The sequence below is a fragment of the Pleurodeles waltl genome, chromosome 2_1 (genome assembly GCF_031143425.1).
Source record: "Pleurodeles waltl isolate 20211129_DDA chromosome 2_1, aPleWal1.hap1.20221129, whole genome shotgun sequence".
NCBI lineage: Eukaryota > Metazoa > Chordata > Amphibia > Caudata > Salamandridae > Pleurodeles > Pleurodeles waltl.
Window position 1 is genome coordinate 697629149 of NC_090438.1, and position 22975 is coordinate 697652123.

Genomic DNA, 22975 nt, shown 5'->3' on the forward strand with positions numbered 1-22975 from the left:
AAATGTTCCCTGAGATCCAGGCAGAAGCCAGGGACTATTGCCAAGACCCCACCAGGAAATGAGACTCTCCTGATTGTCACCCTTGTGTACCACTCTGTCACCCTGTCAACCTTGAACAGCCATTGCTCCCTATCCTATGTCCCCATGGACAATGAACCTGTGCTACAGACTGGAACTATACCCTGGAATTTTCTCCATCATCACCCCATCCCATTGCACTTGCCCCTCTTTTTCTTAGCACTTCAATAAACACCCTGGGAAAAAATACAAGTATGGCGTACGTCACATGTTTCGAGTATGTATTCATTTAAAAATGTACAAACAATGCAATCCAACTGTACAATAAATGGTCACATAAGAAAGACCTGTAGTTGGCTGCAGTGATCACACCAAGAGCTAAAGTGAGGCACCAACATCTGTAAAATAAATTGTCAGAGGGTACAGAAAGTGGGCATAGAAGTGGGAAATAACAGCATGCCAGTGCCAAAGAATTTCAAAATAATAATAATGAAATGTGAAATAACACTATCTTACCTGTGTGTCATTGGAAATATTGTTGTATCACTGCTGTTCTGTTGTCCTCATAATCATCCTTTGCCTCCTCATCCTCACTGTCCACAGGGTCCACTGCTGCACACGGCCGTTTACAGCCTCCTCCTCCTGCAGAAAAGGCACATGGCGTCTCAGGGTTGTGCAACATGCAGCATGCCACTATTATCTGGCAGACCTTCTTCGGTGAGTAGCACAGGGATCCACCTGTTAGATGGAGGCACGAAACATGGCCAAAGGTTCTTTCTATGATCCTTCTGTTTCACCCTCGTGCCTTATTATAACGTTCTTCTGCCCTTATCCTGGCATTACTCACAGGGGTCAGAAGCCATGAAAGGTTAGGGTAACCAGAGTCACCTGCAAATGTTGAGGGACAACATTTAGCCACACACTATTCCATATGGCCTACACCATACCCATACACCAACATATACTGGGTGGGGACCAGGGCTCACCTATTATTAGCCACACCATGTGCCTCTGTAGTTGGGCCATCACATTTGGGATGCTGCTATTCCTCAGGATAAAGGCATCATGCACAGACCCAGGATACTTAGCACTGACATGGGAGATGTACTGGTCCGCCAAGCACACCATCTATACATTCATTGAGTGGAAACTCTTACGATTTCTGTGCACCTGTTTATTTTGATGGGGGGAACAAATGCAGAATTTGTTTCATCAATCACCCCAATTATGTTGGGGATATGTCCCATTGCATAGAAGTCAGCCTTCACTGTGGTTAAATCCTCCACCTGGGGAAATGCAGACTGAACAACCTCCACAACTACAGACCCGTCTCCAACCTTCCCTTCCTGGCCAAAGTTCTTAAAAAATGTGCTCTCCAACAACTAACCCTACATATCGATACCAACAACCTCCTCAACCCTCTTCAATCAGGCTTCCGGAAAGGCTGCAGCACTGAGTCAGCCATCCTTAACATTGTGGATGACCTCCACAAATCTCTTGACTCTGACCGACCCTGCCTACTGATTCTCCTTGATCTTACAGCGGCCTTTGACACTGTTGACTGCAAACTCCTTCTCGACTCCCTCCAAAAGAGAGTAGGCATTAAAGGTACTGGTTTTCCTCCTTCTTACAAAACCGAACGCAACAAGTAAAACTTCTCAACTCGACCTCACCCACCTCCCTAATTACCAGAGAGGTCACCCAGGGTTCTGTCCTCTCTCCAACTCTCTTCAACCTCTACATGGACCCTCTTACCACTACCCTCACTCAAGCCAATATCCCCTTCCATCTCTATGCAGATGACACGCAACTCTATATAGAACTATCCTCCTTAGAAGACATCCACCGTCTGAACAATACCCTTAAAGAAGCCCTATGTTGGCTCTCTCATAACCATCTCAAACTCAATCAAGACAAGACGGAAATACTCCTCCTCTTGAAATCTAACCAGCTTCCTCAACTGCAAGAATGGCTAAAATGTATTGACTCACTCAAATGTACTCTCTCCCCGTCTACCACGGTCAAATCCCTGGGAATTTCTCTGGACTCCAACCTGACCATGCAGGACCACATCAAGACAAACGCTAATAATGCCTTCCTCAGCCTTAAACTTCTTCACAAAATCAAATCCTTCATTCTGAAGGATGACCTCAAACAGGCCACTCAAGCACTGGCACTCTCAAGACTAGACTATGGGATCTCCATCCTCACTGGCACGGCCAAATACCAACTCGCCCCTATGAGGTCCACTCTTCATGCAGCTGCCAGACTAGTGACTGGAATTAAAAAATTTGACCACATCTCCCCAGCCTTGAGGAGTCTCAAATGGCTCCCGATTGAGGCCCGTTGCCTGTTCCGCACTGCTTGCCTAACACACAAAGCCCTTCACACTGGGAAACCTGAATACCTTGCTAACAAGCTAGTGAAAGCTGGTCAAACCAGATCTCTGAGAAGCACAAACTCACTCCTCCTCCTCCTACCGAAACCTAACAAGCAAAAAACTCGGTCATGCTGATTCTCAAACAACGCTCCGAGAATATGGAACTCCTTACCCATCCACTTCAGATCTAACCCTTCCCATCTGACCTTCAAGAAGCTACTGAAAGAATACCTCCTAAACCAACCCTCACATTAATAAGGGTCTCTCACTCACCTCCCCTCCATCCTCGGATCGCCACCCTTCTATTCATGAGAACCCCTATGTATTTACGTTCTGTAATGTGACTCTTGACTCATATGTGTTTCTTATGTTTATTTTCTATTCTGTTGTAAAGCGCTCTGATACCCTCTCGGTCTTGCCAGCGCTATAGAAAACTCTTAAAATAAATAAATAAAATAAAATACAATGTAGCTACCCATGTGTTTAATCAGGGCAGACAACACTCTGGTCAGCACTACTGAGAACACTGGCTGTGACATTCCTGCTGCCAAGCCCACTATCACTTGGAAACAACCAGTTGCCAGGAAATGGAGCACTGATAGAACTTGCACACGAGGGGGGATCCTAGTGGGGTGATGGATAGCAGATATCAGGTCAGGCTCCAATTTGGCACACAGCTCTGTGATTATGGCCCTGTCAAGTCTATAGGTGAGCATTTTGTGCCTGTCCTCCATTGTTGCCAAGTCCACCAGGGGTCTGTACACGGAGTATGTCTCCATCTCCTATTCATCCGCAGTGGTAGCAATCTATGGGACAAAAGAGTAAGGAGACGGTCACAAACTGAACAATGGGGCTATAACAGTATAATGCATGGAAATTGTAATGGGTAAGTGAGAATTGTCCTGTATGTATAAGTTTAGACAGTGACCCAGTAATTATCCTGGGCCTGCCCCCACCCCTGAAATGGCATCCGCCTGTCCTATGTGGAGGGACAGGTAAGTAAGGTAATTCTGCTGACATTGAGCGCCATTGCGGGAGGCGGACAAGAACCGCCGTGCAACTCATCATTGGTTAACATGGTGCCCCATGGGGTACAGTGGCCAATGGTGATGTACGCCAGCGGTGACGGTATGCACCGCTGCAGACATGACCACAATTTTCTATCTGATTCCTCACTTGCTACCTGACCTTCCACAGGACAGGACCTCCACTGCATGTGCTGCTGTGACCAGTGTCAGAAACCTACCATGGCCCATGTGACTTGGGAAAGGGCCCCTGCCTTCACCTCAGCAGAGTTGGAGAGACTGGTGGATGGCGTCCTACCCCAGTACGGACAGCTGTATGGGCCTCCAGACCAACAGGTGAGTACACTGTTGGCACGATGCATGTGGCATGAATGCATGGAGTGGTGTGTGAAGGCCTCGTGTAAGGGAGGTGGGTGGATGTGCCCTGGGAGGCATACAGATTGTGTGCTGAGCCATGTGTGTGTAAATGGTGATGTGAAGGTGTATGGTGGGCCATAAGTGTAACAGGGAGGACTGTCTGACTGATACTATTTTCCTGTGTGTATTCCTTCTTCAGGTCAGCACCCATCAAAATAAGGGTATATGACGTGCCATTGCCAAAAGGTGTGGACCTTATCCTGAGCTGGATGGCCGCTTGAGGGCATCACAGTAGTCACAAGGGGGTGAGTACAGTGCCCATCATCACAATGTATGCATGGTGGGGTGGTATGTGGGTGGGGGATGTGTGTCAGTTGGTGCCCCTAGGCCAGGCTTGAGATTGCAGAGTAGGTCCCCTGGTGGCAAGGGTCCTGAAGGGATAATCCTGCTACCTAACTCGTAGGCATCCACTACTGGTCAGAGCAGTGTGTGTCTCAGGTGTGCTGCATTTGGCAGTGTGTGCCCTCCCTATACCTTGATGGCTAGCAATATCATTGGTGATGCAATGCATATATGCAATGCATATTGCATAGGCCTGTACCCTTTGTGTGAGTATGCTGTGTACGCCAATGGTGGTGTTGGGGCAGCCATTGACCCAGTGTATCCTTTGCCTCACCCCCCCTTTTTGTTTTGTCACCCTGCCCTTATGTGCACTAGCATCATCTGGCAGAGGAGCAGAGGCACAGGCGATGGAGGGAGCTGCATCCCACAGGACCCAGGAGGCAGAGTCCACCGACAAAGGAGTGGAGCACCACGTCGGAGACTGGAGGGGACAGTTTGGACACAGATACTTCCTCCAACGGAAGCTCCCTGGTAGTGGCGGACACCTCTGTGACCACCCCAGCCACAGGTACAGCTGCCACCCTCATACCAGCACTGCCCATCCAGCAGCCCCTCAGCGAGTTGCCCATTCCCGCTCACCCAGGCGGGAGGGCATCTCCTTCGCCCAGGCACCTCTGTCCCATTGAGCCCTGCTTCCCAGAGTGAGGAGGCTATTGACCTCCTGAGATCCATCTCTGTAGGGCAGTCAACCATTGTGAATGCCATCCAGGGGCTGGAAGCCCAGATGCAACAGACTAATACATTCTTGGAGGGCATTCACACTGGCTTGGCAGCCCAACAGAGATCGATCCAGGCTCTGGCCTCCTCTCTGATGGCAGCCATTGTCCCTGTTTCCACCATCCCCCCTCCAACTTCCTCTTCCCAAACCCATTCCCCTCAACCCCTACCGATCCTAAGCACACAGACAGACGAGCATGCACACAAGACAACACCCAAGAGTGTCACAGGCAAACACAAGCACCACACTTCATCCCACAGACATTGTATCGAGATGATAAAATCATGAATAATTTATTTGTTTCTGTACTTAAACAAAAAAAAAAAATTGTAGGCTATTTAGCCACAGTGGATTTATTAGGATTGGTGTAACATAGGTTGAAATGAAGTTGATTAATAATTGGTTTTCTGATGATAAGAATCATTTTTCTCAATAATATTGATTATCTTTAGCCATTCCATATAGAATTGCATTGTGTTAAGGATTTAGTGAGCACGAGAATATACAGTGAACCTACAGAGCATACATATTTGTTTTGTTGAATCTGAAATAGAATTTGCAACGTTCCAATATGGCCGACATGTTTTTCAACACTATGAGAGCATTTGTTTGTCTGTCATTAATGTCAGTTATTTCATTTAAGGTAATTTTATACATGTTATTTAGGAGGAAATGATTTGGATTTACTTGAACCCGTGAGCAAGGAGCGCAGGCTCCGAAACACATCAGGAAATGTGCTGATATATGCATTTAATAAATACGCTGTTTGGATTTGAGCCGCGGTATGTTGTATATGTGGCGCCGGTATTGTTTGCAAGTAGGTGACGTGTTTGTTTTGAGATATATATATATATATATATATATATAGATAGATAGATAGATAGATAGATAGATAGATAGATAGAGAGAGACAAATCTCTCAATATATCACTTTTTTACATGTGTTGTTTACCGGGAGCCACGGTCAGCCCCCAGGGAAACCACACATATATAAAAGTGACATATCTATATATATATATATATATATATATATATATATATATATGTACATATATTATAGAGAGAGAGTTCAGAGAAATTGATTCTCTCTATATAGCAATTTTGCGACTCTATCTGCCTTCTACCTAGGCTAGTACTTTAGAGGGACAGTTTTGCCAGTAACAGAGATGGCGTCTCATTAGATGACTGCTGCTCAAACCCTAACTCAGGTAATGGAGGATAGTTCTGAGGCAGGATCAGAGACTGAGACAGCATCTGAGGGAGAGGACAATGGGGCAGAATCTGGGAATTACTTTTCAGTCGGCGGAGTCCCATCCAACAACATCTCTTCCAGTGATTCTGAGGGAGACGATGAGGGCAGTCATGCTGCCGCTTCACAAGCACAGTCTGTGTAGTGGGACAGCCGCAGGTTAGCCCAACCCAGAGAGCAGGTGCATGCGCCGGCAATCACAGAGAGAGTGCTCTCTCGCCAGCCCCCCAATTTAGTTCAGCCCCAAATTCCACCTTTTATTGGTGAGACTGGATATAAAGTCGATACAGCCAACTTTTTGCCAGCCGACTATATCCATCTATTTTTGGATGTTAACTTCCTTCAGAAAATTGTGAATTAAACACATTTGCGTGTAGACCAATTTCTGAGGAAGCATGGAGGCACTCTAGGGCCCCCTTCTGGGGCACGCCAGTGGACTCGCACACCGCTGGTGGGGTTGAAGATATTTTTGGGCCTTACGCTCAAAATGGGGTTAGTGCAGAAACCCACCTTGCAGCCCTACGGACAACTCGCACGGTTTGGGTAAAGCCCATCTTCGTACCATACATGAGCAGAGTTCTTTTTTGCTGCTGCAGCGCATGCTGCATTTCAGTGACAATTCTGCTGCATTGTCCCAGGATCATTCAGATGATGAGAGGTGTTCAAAATTCTACATGTTGTGGAACATTTGTCTGCTAGGTCTCCAGAGATCTATACTCCTGGAAAGAATATAGAGGTCAATGAGTCCTTGATCCTGTACAAAGGACGGCTGCTCTTCAGACATTACAATTTGAGCAAAAGAGCTCGCTATGGCATAAAGCTGTACATGCTTCTGGCTTAGTGTACAGCTTAAGAGTGTATACAGGGAAGGTCTCCACCCTAAACCCTGTAGGTTGCCCTCCTGTGTTAGGGGTCACTGGTAGGATTGTATGGGAACTTGTCCAGGCACTCCTTCACAAAGGTTATAACCTTTGTTATAACAATATCTATAAAAAAGTAGAGCTGTTCAGTGAGCTCTACAAAGCTGGCACTGTGGCTTGCGGTACAGTTTGTTGTAACCGCAAAGTATTCCCGCAGGAGCTTGTTTGCAAGAAGCTCCAGAAATCCCACACTACTGCATTCCAATGAACTGCTCGCAGTCAAGTTCTTGGATAGGCATGATGTATAAGTGCTCACTACAATTCATGATGAGAGCACTTCCCCCATCACAGTTTGGGGTTAGCTGGCCGAAGTCCACAAGCCCATTTGTATACTAGATTACAATAAGTACATGGGCGGAGTGGACAAGAACAACCAGATTCTTCAACCATACAATGCGTGTCGTAAAACACGCATTTGGTACAAGAAACTGTTTACCCACCTGATCCAAATGGCAACACACAATGTGTATGTTGTTTATTGTCCGACAACCACAGGAAGACTTATGACTTTCCTTGACTTCCAGTTATCTCCAATTGAAAGCCTCACTGCTGTTACAGAAGCAGCAGCCCCCACCTCATTTGTTCTGGAGGATGTGGCAAGGCTGCAGGAGCGACACTTTGCTGATCGCATTCCTAAAACTCCCAGAAAGGATTGTCCATGTCTTTGTTATAAAGTGTGCTCGAAGCATGGAAAGCGGCAGGAGAGTCAGTATTAGCGAAGTTCTGGGCAATGGACTGAGGTGGAGCTGCCACTGGATAATCCTTTTAATGGCTGTGCATGGATACAGAACGTCCATGGGTCACTGCTTCATTAGGCAAGCAGCAACAGAATTTTACTTCATCTACTTCAGGAAATCATGGATGTCCTTATGGCCTGCTTGACACTTATATCCACCTTCAGAATGTGGTAGGTGTTCTGTTCAATTAACTTGCCCATACTATTAGACAGAACATTTGCCACATTGTCCCGGAGTTCTCTGTGTGGCAAAATGTTAACGGCAAGGCTGAATTTTTAAATGCTTGTTTGAGAACTTATTTATGCTACACAAGGCCCACCATGATTGCCAACGCGAACCAGAGTAAGTGTAATACATCAAACAAATGTCCTGTCGGACATATTCACCAACATTTCTACTTGTTTGAAAGTGGGCAAACTCAATTTGTAGCTTTACTTTCAAAGCAAAAGTAGAATTGTTGGTGAATGACTCCCACAGGATATTTGTTTGACTTTTTACCTTAGAGACCTAAGGATTTCTTCACCAGCATGTCTGTCTTAGTTTCAACTGTAGATATGCTCACTCAGTTCGAGGAATAGGCTTCCCAAGGCATACTTGGACAACCCCAACTTGAATCCACAAACTGGAAGGAGTTGGATTTAGCACAGCAAGGGGGTCATTACAACATTGGCGGTAAAAGCCGCTTACCGCCGTGCAGAAGACCGCCAACACACTGCCGCGGCCGCGTAATTCCGCCACGGAATCCGCCAAAATCTAGACACCCACACAAGTCCGCCACGCCAAAGGTCAGTGATAAACTGGTGATAAGAAATCCTCCACCATCACGCCAACAGGAATACGCCCACACTATCACGACCCACGAACCCACGCGGCGGTCTTTCAACCGCAGTATTCTATTGGCGGTACACACCGCTGCGCTCAAAATACACACACATTTCCAAAACACTACCACATTGGACAATTCGAAATACACACACCTGATACACATACACACACCACTCCCACACACCCAATAAAATATAAAACACACACCCACGTCACCCACAAACCCCTAAGACAACAATTGCGACTGAAGGCCAGAGAGAGACACCACCATCTACAAGCGAGCATCCACAGGCACTCAACACCATCACTCACATAACATCCACGCACCTCACATAACACACCACTAAATATCACCCCACACATCACAACACACACCACCCCACACATCACCCACACCACCCTATGGCACCGCAAAGACACCCCAGGTTCTCGGAGGAGGAGGTCAGGGTCATGGTGGAGGAAATCATTAGGGTAGAGCCACAGCTATTCGGATCTCAGGTGCAGCACACCTCCATAGCTAGGAAGATGGAGCTATGGCGAAGAATCGTGGACAGGGTCAATGCAGTGGGACAGCACCTAAGAACTACGGATGACATCAGGAAGAGGTGGAACGACCTACGGGGGAAGGTGCGTTCCGTGGTCTCCAGACACCACATTGCGTTACAGAGGACTGGAGGCAGACCCCCACCTCCTCCCCCACAACTAACAACATGGGAGGAGCAGGTCTTGGCTATTCTGCACCCTGAGGGCCTCGCAGGAGTTGCTGGAGGAATGGACTCTGGTAAGTCAAATCTTTCACTACTTCATCCCCCACCCTACCTGCATGCTATCACATACTCCCACCCTCGCCCTCACCCTATCAATCCTACTCCTCACACATGTCCCAATATCACGAACCACCCATCCCAACACCAAGCCCTGCATGCAACACCAAAGCATGGACACCCATCACCAAAGCATGGTCACTGCACATACCCATACACCCCCATAAACCATCATCACACAAGGTCCTACACAGGAATAATCATGCTTTTACTCCCCTGCAGGACCCCTACCCAACGTGACCAGACAGGAGGGTCCGGACATGTCCACTCCACCCACAGAAGAGGCCCACAGTAATGACAGCAGCTCTGTCCAACTGGATCTAGACGACCAGCCCGGTCCATCTGGGACCTCAGGACAGTCGGTTCTCCTCACACTGGCACAAGCCACTACAGGGCTTCCCCCCTCTGGAAACACCAGAACCGCACCCACCCAGTGGGCCCGTACCTCTGTCCCAAGGACACGTCAAGCAGCAGTGTGTTCACCACTACAGGGAACCCAGGCTGACCCACCACCCCAACAACTACAGGGACCTGGGGGCAGTGGCAGTGGGCACATGGTTCAGGGGACAGAGGCCCAGGAACACAGGGGAACTGGGAGGGCTGCTGTGCGACAGGGGGTGGACAGGCCCACGGGACCCACTCTCCACGAGGCCCTCTCCAACATCATGGGAGCCTACCACCATTCCCAGGAGACGATGGCAACGGTACTGGCCAAGTTTCAGGAGACCCAGCGGCTGCAGGAGGAACAGTATTTGGGTTTCAGGGAGGAACTCAAATCCATCAATTCCACCCTGGGCACGTAGGGGTGCTGAAGGAAGTCCTCAACACCAGGAGGGACACTGTGGCACAACAAGGGGCCCCTGACACTAGAATTGACGATGAACTGCCCACCACCTCCGCCGGCGCTAGTGGACAGGAGGCACCACCACAGGATCACCACACTAGCACCCCACCCCCTACAGAGGGAGAACCGCCCGCAAACGGTCCCTGAGATCCAGGACAAAGACAGAGAACAATGCCAAGACCCCCGCCAAGAAATTAGACCGCCCTGAATGTCATCCTTTTGTCCCACCTTGTCACCCTGTCCATCCTCAAACTGCCCCAGCTCCACTTCCTATGCCCCTTTGGACAATGCACCTGTGAGACTAATAGACTGGACTCTGCCATGGACATTCCTCCACCATCACCCTCACCAATTTACAACCCCCTCCAATATTGAGCACTTAAATAAACTCCCTTAAAGCACAAAACAATCTGGAGTCTGTCTGTGATTTCGAAATAGTGTATTAGAAATTACAGTGCCAAAATGCTCTTTCAAATGTAATGTCAACATACCTATGTCACACAGCTCTAGTCCATGAGGATACAAAGCAGATGTCACACAGTGGGACCCACATCTGTGAAAACGTAAGGGAAAGTGACAACTCAGTGACCATACACTGGGTGAAAATGACAGACAGTAGAGAGGTATTAGATTTACATTAGATGTAGAAGGCAGTGTTGTCTTCTTACCTGTGTCTCACTGGGAGTATTGTAGGATCACTGTGTTCCTGTTATCGATGTCCTCTTCTTCTGCTTCCTCGTCTTCACTGTCTACAGGCTCCACAGCTGCTACAACACCTCCATCTGGGCCATCCTCCTGTAGAAAAGGCACCTGTCGTCGCAAAGCCAAGTTGTGAAGCATACAGCAGGCCACGATGATCTGGCATACCTTCTTTCGTGAGTAGAATAGGGAACTACCTGTCATATGGAGGCACTGGAACCTGGCCTTAAGGAGGCCGAAGGTCCGCTCTATAATCCTCCTAGTTTGCCCATGGGCCTCATTGTAGCGTTCCTCTGCCCTTGTCCTGGGATTCCTCACTGGGGTCAGTAGCCATGACAGTTTGGGGTAACCAGAGTCACCTGCAAATGGCCAGGGACAACTGTTAGACACACACCAACTCACAGGGACATCCACAGAGCCAGACAACAATTCCCACTGATTTGGGTCCATGTGCTCACCTATTAGCCACACCTGGTGCCTCTGGAGTTGTCTCATCACATAAGGGATGCTGCTATTCCGCCGGACATAAGCGTCATGCACTGAGCCAGGGAATTTTGCATTAACATGGGAGACGTACTGGTCTGCCAAGCACACCATCGGCACATTCATGGAATGGTAACTCTTCCGGTTTCTGTACACCTGTTCACTCCTGTGGGGGGGGGGGGGTACCAAGGCCACATGTGTCCCATCAATGGCACCTATGATGTTGGGGATATGTCCCTGGGCATAGAAATCACCTTTCACTGTAGGCAAATCCTCCACCTGAGGGAAAACGATGGAGCTCCGCATGTATTTCAGCAGGGCAGACAACACTCTGGACAACACATTGGAAAACATAGGCTGGGACATCCCTGATGCTATGGCCACTGTTGTTTGAAAAGACCCACTTGCTAGGAAATGGAGTACTGAAAGCGTCTGCCCTTGAGGGGGGATTCTTGTGGTATGGCGGATAGCTGACATCAGGTCTGGCTCCAACTGGGCACACAGTTCCTGGATTGTGGCACGATCAAGCCTGTAGGTGATGATCACATGTCTTTCCCCCATTTTCGACAGGCCCACCAGCGGTCTGTACACCGGAGGATGCCACCATCTCCTCACATGCCCCAGCGGACGGTGCCTATGGAGGAGAACAGCAAGCACAGAGTCAACCAACTCTGAGGTACGTAAACACAGCTTACTCTGAAAAGATTCATAAATCGAAATTTGCCTGTATGAGTGTTGAGGCAAGGCCTAGGTATGTGTGACGCAGTCAAAAATAATGCCATGTTGGCCCCTGAAATGGCGGCTGCCTGACCTGTAAGGTGGGACAAGGGGATATGAGGTAACTGCGCTGGCGTTGTACACCGTCACGGTAGGCGGTCAAAGACCGCGGCGCAATCCTGCATTGGTTAACATTGGACCCTATGGGGCCCAGGAGCCAATGACGATGTACGCCGGCGGTGACGGTATGCACCGCTGCGGACGTGACTGCCATTTTCTCTCTGTTCAATCACTCGATACCTGATCTTCGACAGGACAGGACCTACACAGCAAGTGCTGCTGTGACCTCAGTCTGGAAGAGACAATGGCTCGTGTGTCTGGGGAAAGGGCCCCTGCCTTCAGCACGGAGGAGTTGGAGAAACTAGTGGATGGGATCCTCCCGCAGTACATGCTGCTCTACGGTCCTCCAGACAAACAGGTAAGAACACTGTGAGCATGCTGTATGGGCAATGCCTGTGTGGAGTGGGGAGGATGAAATATAGGGGGGGGTGCATGGAACAACGGTGAGCGCATGTGCGTCATGGCAAGGGTAGGGATGCGGGCCAATGACTGTGACGGTGCGGACGGTAATAACTTCTATTTTTCCCCTGTACTATTCCTGTAGGTCAGCACCCACCAGAAGAAGGACATTTGGCCTGCCATCGCCAAGGAAGTCCGGACCCTGGAGGTCTACCACAGATGGAGCACCCACTGCTGGAAAAGATGGGAGGACATTCGTCGCTGGAGCAAGAAGACGGGGGAGGCCCAGCTGAGGATGGCCTCCCAACGTGGGAGGGGTGCCCGTCACACCATGACCCCCCTGATGTTCAGGATCTTGGTGGTGGCGTACCCGGAGTTGGATGGGCGCTTGAGGGCATCACAGCAGCCACAAGGGGGTGAGTACACTCTCATTCTGCTGATTCAGCACGCATTGTAGGTGGGCTGTGGGTTCCCCCAGGCCAGGGAGAGTTTAGTAGGCAAGGACCCTTCTTAAGGCAGGCCCTGTGGCACCCCACCTGTATACAGTGCCAACTACACCTAGTCAGGCTCCTGTGACATGCATGTGTGCAGAAATCGGCCATTGCCTTATAACCCATGTCCCTGGGATTGAATAGTGGACCCCAAGTGCGCGGCGTAGTGCAGGGGGCTTCTGTGTCTGTCGTGTCCGCCAACGGTAGCGGTATTGCATGCACTGAATATGTCTTTCTTCTGTCCCCCCCCCTTTTTTGTGGTCTCCCTGTTCTTGTGTGCATTAGCATCATCAGGCGGAGGAGCAGTGGCACCGGAGAAGGAGGGAGCTGCATCCCACATGGCCCTGGAGGGCGAGACTACGGACTCCAAATTCACCAGTGGGACGGAGGGCGAAGGGAGCTCCACGGCGGGGACAGGAGCTGACACCAGCGATACGGACTCCTCCTCTGATGGGAGCTCCCTTGCGGTGGTGGCCCCATCTGTGCCCCCCACGTCTACAGGTACAGCCGCCACCGCCCCTACCAGTACCGCCCTCCCAGCAGCCCGTCAGCGTTTGACCCGTGCCCACTCACCCAGGAGGGTGGGCATCACCTTCGCCCCAGGCACCTCAGGCCCTGCCCCAGTCACCCCTGCTGCCCTCAGTGAGGAGGCCATTGACCTCCTCAGGTCCCTCACTGTTGGGCAGTCTACCATTTTGAATGCCATCCAGGGTGTTGAGAGGCAGTTGCAACAAACCAATGCATACCTGGAGGGCATTCACTCTGGTCAGGCAGCCCTTCAGCGAGCCTTTCAGACTCTGGCCTCAGCACTGGTGGCAACCATTGTCCCTGTCTCTAGCCTCCCCCCTCCAACTTCCTCCACCCAAACCCACACCCCTGTACCTCAGCCTATAACTAGCACACCATCAGACCAACATGCACACACCTCAACACACAAGGGAAGCTCTGGCAAACATTGGCACCACACATCCCACAGGCACTCACACAAGCATCACACACATGCAGACACAACAACATCCACTGCCTTCACTGTGTCCCCCTCCTCCTCGTCTCCCTCCTCCCTCCCTGTCTCGTCTCCACTCACACCTGCATGCACTACATCCTCAGCCACTACGTCCATCACCAGCACACCTACCACCACACCCCGCTCACGTGCAGTCACCACCCCCACTACCATTCACACGTCCACTGTGTCCTCTCCCAGTGTGTCTGTGAGGCCACCTCCCAAGGTACACAAACGCAGCCACACACCCACCCAACAGCCATCCACCTCACAACAGCCTCCAGCCCATGCACCTTCACCCAAAGTCACCAAACGTACACTTCCTACAACAACTACATCTTCCTCCACTCCCAACCTCCCTCCAGCTACCCGTCCCAGTGTTCCTAAGAAACTTTTCCTGGCCAGCCTTGGCCTCTTTCAATCACCTCTCCCACCCCTTCAGTCTCCTAGGGCCCGACTCTCCAGGTCCCAACCTAGCACCTCAGCCACAACATCGGCACGACCAGTGGTGCCAGTAGTCACCAGATTCTGGAGTGCACCAGGCAGCAGGGCAGCCAGTGTGGCAAGGAGCCACAGCACGGACATTCCCCCACCTGTCAAGCATAAAAAGTTGGACAGTGAGTGGTGGTAGAGGGGAAAGAAATCAGCCACCAAAGCCGCTCCCTGGGGTACAGTTGGGAGTGTGGAGACAGCTGCGACACCATCCAAGGTGGGGAAGGGGCACAGTAAAACCGGCAAGTCTGGGAAGATCAGCATGGCGGACAAGATCGGCAGCAGCCCCACTGCCCAGGAGACGACCGCCAGCAGCCCCGCTGCCAAAGACAGGACCGCCAGCAGCAGCCCCGCTGCCCAGGAGACGACCGCCAGCAGCCCCGCTGCCAAAGACAGGACCGCCAGCAGCAGCCCCGCTGCCCAGGAGACGACCGCCAGCAGCCCCGCTGCCAAAAACAGGACCGCCAGCAGCTCAACCGCTGCCCAAGATACCGCTGCCAGCAGCACCGCAGGCCAGGACAAGACCGCCACCAGCTGAACAGCTGCCCTGGACACCGCTGCCAGCAGCACCGCAGGCCAGGACAAGACCGCCACCGCTGAACCGCTGCCCAGGACACTGCCACCAGCAGCTCCGCTGGCTAGTGAGCGCCAATGATTGCAACGCTACTTAGTCCGCCATGGGCAGGATGAAGCACTCTGGGCACAAAGCCCCTTCCAGAACCAGTGGAGAGATACATCCACTTCCTCAGTCCTTGGTAGGATGAAGCACTCTGGGCACAAAGCCCCCTCCAGAACCAGTGGAGAAAGACATCCACTACCTCAGTCCTTGGTAGGATGAAGCACCCTGGGCACAAATCCCCCTCCAGAACCAGTGGAGAGATACATCCACTACCTCAGTCCTTGGCAGGATGAAGCACTCTGGGCACAAAGCCCCCCCAGAAACCAGTGGAGAATGTTATCCACTTGAGAGACTGTGGCTTTGCACTCCCCAGGATGCAGCAGTGGGCAAACCACCCACTGAAAAGACTTGTGAGACTGTGGCTTTGCACTCCCCAGGATTGAACAGTGGGCAAACCACCCACTGTAGAGACTTGAGAGACTGTGGCTTTGCACTCCCCAGGATTGAACAGTGGGCAAACCACCCACTGTAGAGACTTGGGAGACTGTGGCTTTGCACTCCCTAGGATTGAACAGTGGACATGTGGCCCCCTCGTGGATCTGGCGTTGTGCACTCAACCGGCTGAGGTGCCCCCCCTTCCCCCTGAGGTGCCTGTTTTATTTCTAACTGATGCCCCTGCAGTGTTCTCTCCGTCTTGTTTGTGTATTGAGTGTGGGCCTCGCCCATGCCTTTTGGGCCCAGTGATCCACGGACTATGATGGTGGAATCCCTTGGACTTTTGTTCTTGGTGTATATAATTGCATATAGTATAAATGTATGTATTTATAAATATTTTTGATGTATGTAATTGAATATATCACAATTATTCGACTCATTTACTTTTGTCCTTGCATTCTTCCGGGGGTGGTTTGGGGGGTGTAACTGTAATATATAATGATGTATTAGCATGTGTGTGTTGTAGTGGGTGAGGGTGGGGGTGGGGGTGTTGCGTGTGTGTGTCACTCTCTTTTCCCTCCCCTTCCCCTGTGTCGTAGGTGCAGTACTCACCGTGGTCTTCGCCGCTGGCGTTCGTGCTCCTGGTAGAGGAGCAGGAAGATAAAGGCTGGCAGAATCTGGAGCTTCGGTTCCATGGCGTCCTGATTCCTCGTGGGGTGTGTAGAGGTGAGTGTTTTCCCTTCAAAGTCCTGTTTCCGCTGTGTTTTTGTTTGCGGTTAATCCTCCCCGGAAAAGGTGGCGGATTGGTGGTTTGTAATAGTGTGGGCGGTACATTGTCCTTCGCCTGTCTGTTGGCGGTTACCGCCGCAGTGTTTGTTTGCACCGCCGTGGCGGCGGTGTTAAAGTGGCTGTCTATGTTGGCGGTTTCTGCCACGGTCGTGATTCAATTTTTTTCTGCCGGCCTGTTGGCGGTTTTACCGCCTCTTTAACACCGACCGCCAGGGTTGTAATGACCCCCTACGTGTGCTGATGGCGCATGAAAGACATGTTCTCTTGAGCTTAAAGTAGCTAATGGCAAAAGGCATTAGTATAGGTTAACTTGGCAATTGTGCAGGATTAGTCAGGCCTCTGATGAGGACAGAGACATGAATGGGTAAGGAAAGCTTATGATAGGAGTGCTTTCACAGGGATATTGCACAGGTAGAAGACAGATAGTAAAGGTAGTACAGATGTAAATCATCTACACCTATGGATTCAAACCCTTTGGTGCCATCCCATCGCTGAAGGACAATGACAGACATGGGTCAGTGTTCTGACCTACTTTTCATGTTCATCTTCCATCAGAACTTAGTAGATGTTTACTTTGCTGTATGATAAGTTCAATACATTCAGAACACTGAACATAATGTTGGCTGGGACATATGCTACGTTATCCCTGACTACCCTGTGTGCCAAACACTACCTTTTTTTATAGCCTACGACCTTCTCTTTAGGGACCATCTTGAAAATTCCACAGCATGTCTGCCTTAGTTTCAAAGTTAGATATGCTCACTCAGGGGCATATTTATACTCCGTTTGCGCCGAAATTGCATCGTTTTTTTTACGCAATTTCGACGCAAAACTAACTCCATATTTATACTTTGGTGTTAGACGCGTCTAGCGCCAAAGTTCATGGAGTTAGCGTCATTTTTTTGCGTGAACACCTTCCTTGCGTTAATGATATGCAAGGTAGGCGTTCCCGTCTTAAAAAATGACTGCGATGCATATGCGTCGTATTTATACTCCCGGGCAAAAATGACGCCCGGGAGTGGGCGGGTCTAAAAAACACGCATTTGCGCCGGATTTTAGCACCTGGGTCAGGGCAGGCGTTAAGGGACCTGTGGGCTCAGAATGAGCCCAGAGGTGCCCTCCCAAGCCCCCAGGGACACCCCCTGCCACCCTTGCCCACCCCAGGAGGACACCCAAGGATGGAGGGACCCACCCCAGGGACATTAAGGTAAGTCCAGGTAAGTATTTTTTTTTATTTTTTTTTGTGGCATAGGGGGGCCTGATTTGTGCCCCCCTACATGCCACTATGCCCAATGACCATGCCCAGGGGACAGAGGTCCCCTGGGCTTGGCCATTGGGCAAGGGGGCATGACTCCTGTCTTTGCTAAGACAGGAGTCATTTCAATGGGGGATGGGCGTCGTAAAAAAATGGCGCAAATCGGGTTGTGGAGAATTTTTTGCCTCAGCCTGACTTGCACCATTTCTGGACGCCCATACGCCATTTTCCCCCTACGCCGGCGTTGCCTGGTTTACGTCGTTTTTTTTAACGCACACCAGACAGCGCCGGCGGCTAACGCCGGCTAACGTCATTCAATAAATACGGCGCCCGCATGGCGCTTCAGAATGGCGTTAGCCGGCGCTAATTTTTTTTACGCAAAACTGCGTTGGCGCAGTTTTGCGTCAAAAAGTATAAATATGGGCCTCAGTTTGAGGAATAGTGTAGGAAGTTGGCTCTGTATATACTATTTCAAAGTAAGAAATAGTGTGCACAGAGTCCAATGGTTTCCCTTGGAGGTAAGATAGTGGCAAAAAGAGATAATTCTAATGCTCTATTTTGTGGTAGTGTGGTCGAGCAGTAGGCTTATCAGAGGGTAGTGTTAAGCATTTTTTGTACACACACAGGCAATAAATGAGGAACACACTCAAAGAAATTCCAGGCCAATAGGTCTTTTATATAGAAAAATATATTTTCTTAATTTATTTTAAGATCCACAGGTTCAAGATTTACAAACAATACTTTAAATGAAAGTTATTTCACTTAGGTACTTTAGGAACTTTGAATTATCACAATAGCATGTACAGTTTTGGCAAAAATGGCAATAAGCTATTTTGAAAGTGGACACTGCAAAAATCAACAGTTCCTGGGGGAGGTAAGTAAATGTTAAGTTCACAGGTAAGTACAACAATTACAGGGTTCAAAGTTGGGTCCAAGGTAGCACACCGTTGGGGGTTCAAGGCAACCCCAAAGTTACCACACCAGCAGCTCAGGGCCGGTCAGGTGCAGAGGTCAAAGTGATGCCCAAAACACAGAGGCTTCATTGGAAATAGGGGTGCCCCGGTTCCAGTCTGCCAGAAGGTAAGTACCAGCGACTTCAGAGGGCAGACCAGGGGGTTTTGTAGGGCACTGGGAGTTACATAAGCAGGCACAGAAAGTACACCCTCAGCGGCACTGGGGCGGCCGGGTGCAGAGTGCAAACAGGCGTCGGGTTTTCAATAGGATTCAATGGAGAGACCCGGGGGTCTCTTCAATGATGCAGGCAGGCACGGGGGGCTCCTCTGGGTAGCCACCACCTGGGCTAGGCAGAGGGTCACCTGGGGGTCTCTCCTGCACTGGAGTTCGGTTCCTTCACATTCTGGGGCTGCGGGTGCAGTGTGGTTTCCAGGCGTTGGGTTCCTTGAAGCAGGCAGTCGCAGTCAGGGGGAGCCTCTGGATTTCCTCTGCAGGCGTCGCTGTGGGGACTCACGGGGGTCAACTCTGGCTACTCACGGGCTCGCAGTCGCTGCGGAGTCCTCCCTGTAGAATTAGTTTTCTGCAGGTCGAGCCGGGGGCATCGGGTGCAGAGTGGAAAGTCTTCCTGCCGGCGGGAAACGTGTGGTCTTTAAAAGTTGCTTCTTTGTTGCAAAGTTGCAGGTTTCTTGAACAGGGCCGCTGGTCCCAGGAGCTTCTTAGTCCTTTTAGATACAGGGTAGTCCTCTGAGGCTTCAGAGGTCGCTGGACCCTGTGGGATGCGTCGCTGTTGCAGTTTTTCTTGAAGTGGGGAGACAGGCTGGAAGGGCTCGGGCCAAAGCAGTTGGTGTCTCTGTCTTCTCTGCAGGGCTTTCAGGTCAGCAGTCCTTCTTCGTCTTCAGGTTGCAGGAATCTATCTTCCTAGGTTCTGGGGGCCCCTAAATACTCAATTTAGGGGGGTGTTTAGGTATGGGAGGGTAGAAGCCAATGGCTACTAGCCCCGAGGGTGGCTACACCCCCTTTGTGCCTCCTTCCTGTGGGGAGGGGGTCACATCCCTAATCCTATTGGGGGAATCCTCCATCTGCAAGATGGAGGATTTCTAAAAGTCAGAGTCACCTCAGCTCAGGACACTTTAGGGGCTGTCCTGACTGGGGAGTGACTCCTCCTTGTTTTTCTCATTATCTCCTCCAGCGTTGCCGCCAAAAGTGGGCACAGTGGCCGGAGGGGCGGGCATCTCCACTAGCTGGGTTGCCCTGTGGTGCTGTAACAAAGGGGGTGAGCCAGGTGTTACAGTTCCTGCAGGGGGAGGTGAGAAGCGCCTCCACCCAGTAAAGACTTTGTTACTGGCCACAGAGTGACAAAGGCACTCTCCCCATGTGGCCAGCAACATGACTGGTGTGTGGCAGGCTGGCAAAAGCTAGTCAGCCCACACTGGAAGTCGGGTATGTTTTTAGGGGACATCTCTAAGATGCCCTCTGGGTGTATTTTTACAATAAAGTGCACACTGGCATCAGTGTGCATTTATTGTGCTGAGAAGTTTGATACCAAACTTCACAGTTTTCGGTGTAGTCATTATGGTGCTGTGGAGTTCGTGTATGACAGACTCCCAGACCATATACTCTTATGTCTACCCTGCACTTACAATGCCTAAGGTTTTGCTTAGACACTGTAGGGGCATAGTGCTCATGCACCTATGCCCTCACCTGTGGTATAGTGCACCCTGCCTTAGAGCTGTAAGGCCTGCTAGAGGGGTGACTTACCTATGCCACAGGCAGTGTGAGGTTGGCATGGCACCCTGAGGGGAGTGCCATGTCGACTTAGTCATTTTCTCCCCAATAGCACACACAAGCTGGCAAGCAGTGTGTCTTTACTGAGTGAGGGGTCCCTAGGGTGGCATAAGACATGCTGCAGCCCTTCCTGGCATCAGGGCCCTTGGTACCAGGGGTACCAGTTACAAGGGACTTACCTGGGTGCCAGGGTTGTGCCAATTGTGGAGACAGAGGTACAGTTTAGGGAAAGAACACTGGTGCTGGGGCCTGGTTAGCAGGCCTCAGCACACTTTCAAATCATAACTTGGCATCAGCAAAGGCAAAAAATCAGGGGGTAACTATGCCAAGGAGGCATTTCCTTACAAATAGGCTTTGCACTGCATATTAGGACACTCCCAACTTGCATCCACAAACTGGAAGGAGTTGGATTTAACACAGTGAGGGCCATATTTATACTTTTTGACGCAAAACTGCGCTAACGCAGTTTTGCGTCAAAAAAATTACCGCCGGCTAACACCATTCTGAAGTGCCATGCGGGTGCCGTATTTAATCAATGACGTTAGCCGGCGTTAGCCGCCGGCGCTGCCTGGTGTGCGTGGAAAAAAACGACATACACCAGGCAGCGCCGGCGTAGGGGGATATGGAGCTTGGGCGCCCAAAAATGGGGCAAGTCAGGCTGAGGCAAATTTTTCACCTCAACCCGATTTGCGCCATTTTTTCCGACTCCCAACCCCCATAGAAAGGACTCCTGTCTTAGCAAAGACAGGAGTCATGCCCCCTTGCCCAATGGCCATGCCCAGGGGACTTATGTCCCCTGGGCATGGTCATTGGGCATAGTGACATGCAGGGGGGCACAAATCAGGCCCCCCTATGCCACCAAAAAAATAAAAAAAATTACTTACCGGAACTTACCTTAATGTCCCTGGGATGGGTCCCTCCAGCCGTGGGTGTCCTCCTGGGGTGGGCAAGGGTGACAGGGGGTGTCCCTGGGGGCATGGGAGGGCACCTCTGGGCTCCTTCCGAGCCCACAGGTCCCTTAACGCCTGCCTTGTCCAGGCGCTAAAAAACAGCGCAAAAGCGGCCGTACGTCATTTTTTTTGACCCGCCCACTCCTGGGCGTGAATTTTGCCCGGAAGTGTAAACACGGCGCACATGCCTCGGAGTCATTTTTTTTAGACGGGAACGCCTACCTTGCATATCATTAACACAAAGTAGGCGTCCACGCTAAAAAATGACGCAAACTCCATGGACTTTGGCGCTAGACGCGTCTAACGCCAAAGTATAAATATGGAGTTAGTTTTGCGTCGGAATTGCGTCAAAAAAAACTACGCAATTCCGGCGCAAACAGAGTATAAATATGCCCCTGAGTGTGCTAAAGGCACATGAAAAACATGTCTTCTTAAGCCTCAGGTGGCTATCATGGGAGTCATTAGTAAAGGTTAATTACGCATGCCTTCGGTAATATTCAGGAAGAAGGAGGCAGTTACTTGACAGGTAGTAAAATTTAGTGAAACTTATTCCATCAATGAATGTGATGGGCCCTTCTCTAGCAGCGGTAAGTTTATGTTAGCGCACTGATTGGTTGGATTGGGCCCATGGCCCATGGTATAAAAGGGTTGTTTTTTGTGCATGAATGGCATGTGGATGGACCATAAAGTGGCTTGACATGGTTTTATGGCTCACCTTCATAAGGCTTGGTTTCAGTATTCAGATACTTTAATGAGTATTCATGCTTTGAAATCATAATTTCTGGAGTTGCTAAAACCAACCAGTTTGAGTGGTGGATTACCTTTAGCATGGGAGTCAAAGGGTGCAGGACTTGCGTGGCTCTCACCACTATTTCTCCGCCCAGAATCCTCTTGAAATCACAAGCTTTGCTCCAAAAACACTTTTGCCTTGCATTTCGGTGAGGGGAAGACCTGAAATCTGCAGGCAGCCACACATTTTCTACCACCCAGCACTCCAGTAAGTCTCCAAAGAAAAACATTGCCTCACTTGTGTGGGTACGCAAGTAACCGTGACAGTGAAGTACCCGAAACGGATTGTGGAGACATCAAAATTACCTACCACAAAACTGGGTTTGTAAGACAGTCCCCTGGGTATTTGGTCCGGAGCTCGGCGGCCATATAGGGAAACCTACCAAACCCAGACATTTCTGAAAACTAAACACCCAATGCAGTTCACGGAAAGTGAGGCGAATTTGGATTTTACAGTGTTTTCTTACCCAGAATACCCTGCAATGGTAGAACGTTGATTAAAAACGCTATTTTTAAACACCAGTGTTTTCCAACTTGTCCTGATAAAAATACAACCCCACTTGTGTGGCTGTGCCTAGTGCCTGCGTCAGGAATGGATCACTCCAGGGTTAACAGTAACCCTCATGCAAAGACTACATTGATGCTTGTGTGATCCATTCCTGTCACGGGCACTATCCTACCCACACAAGTGAGGTA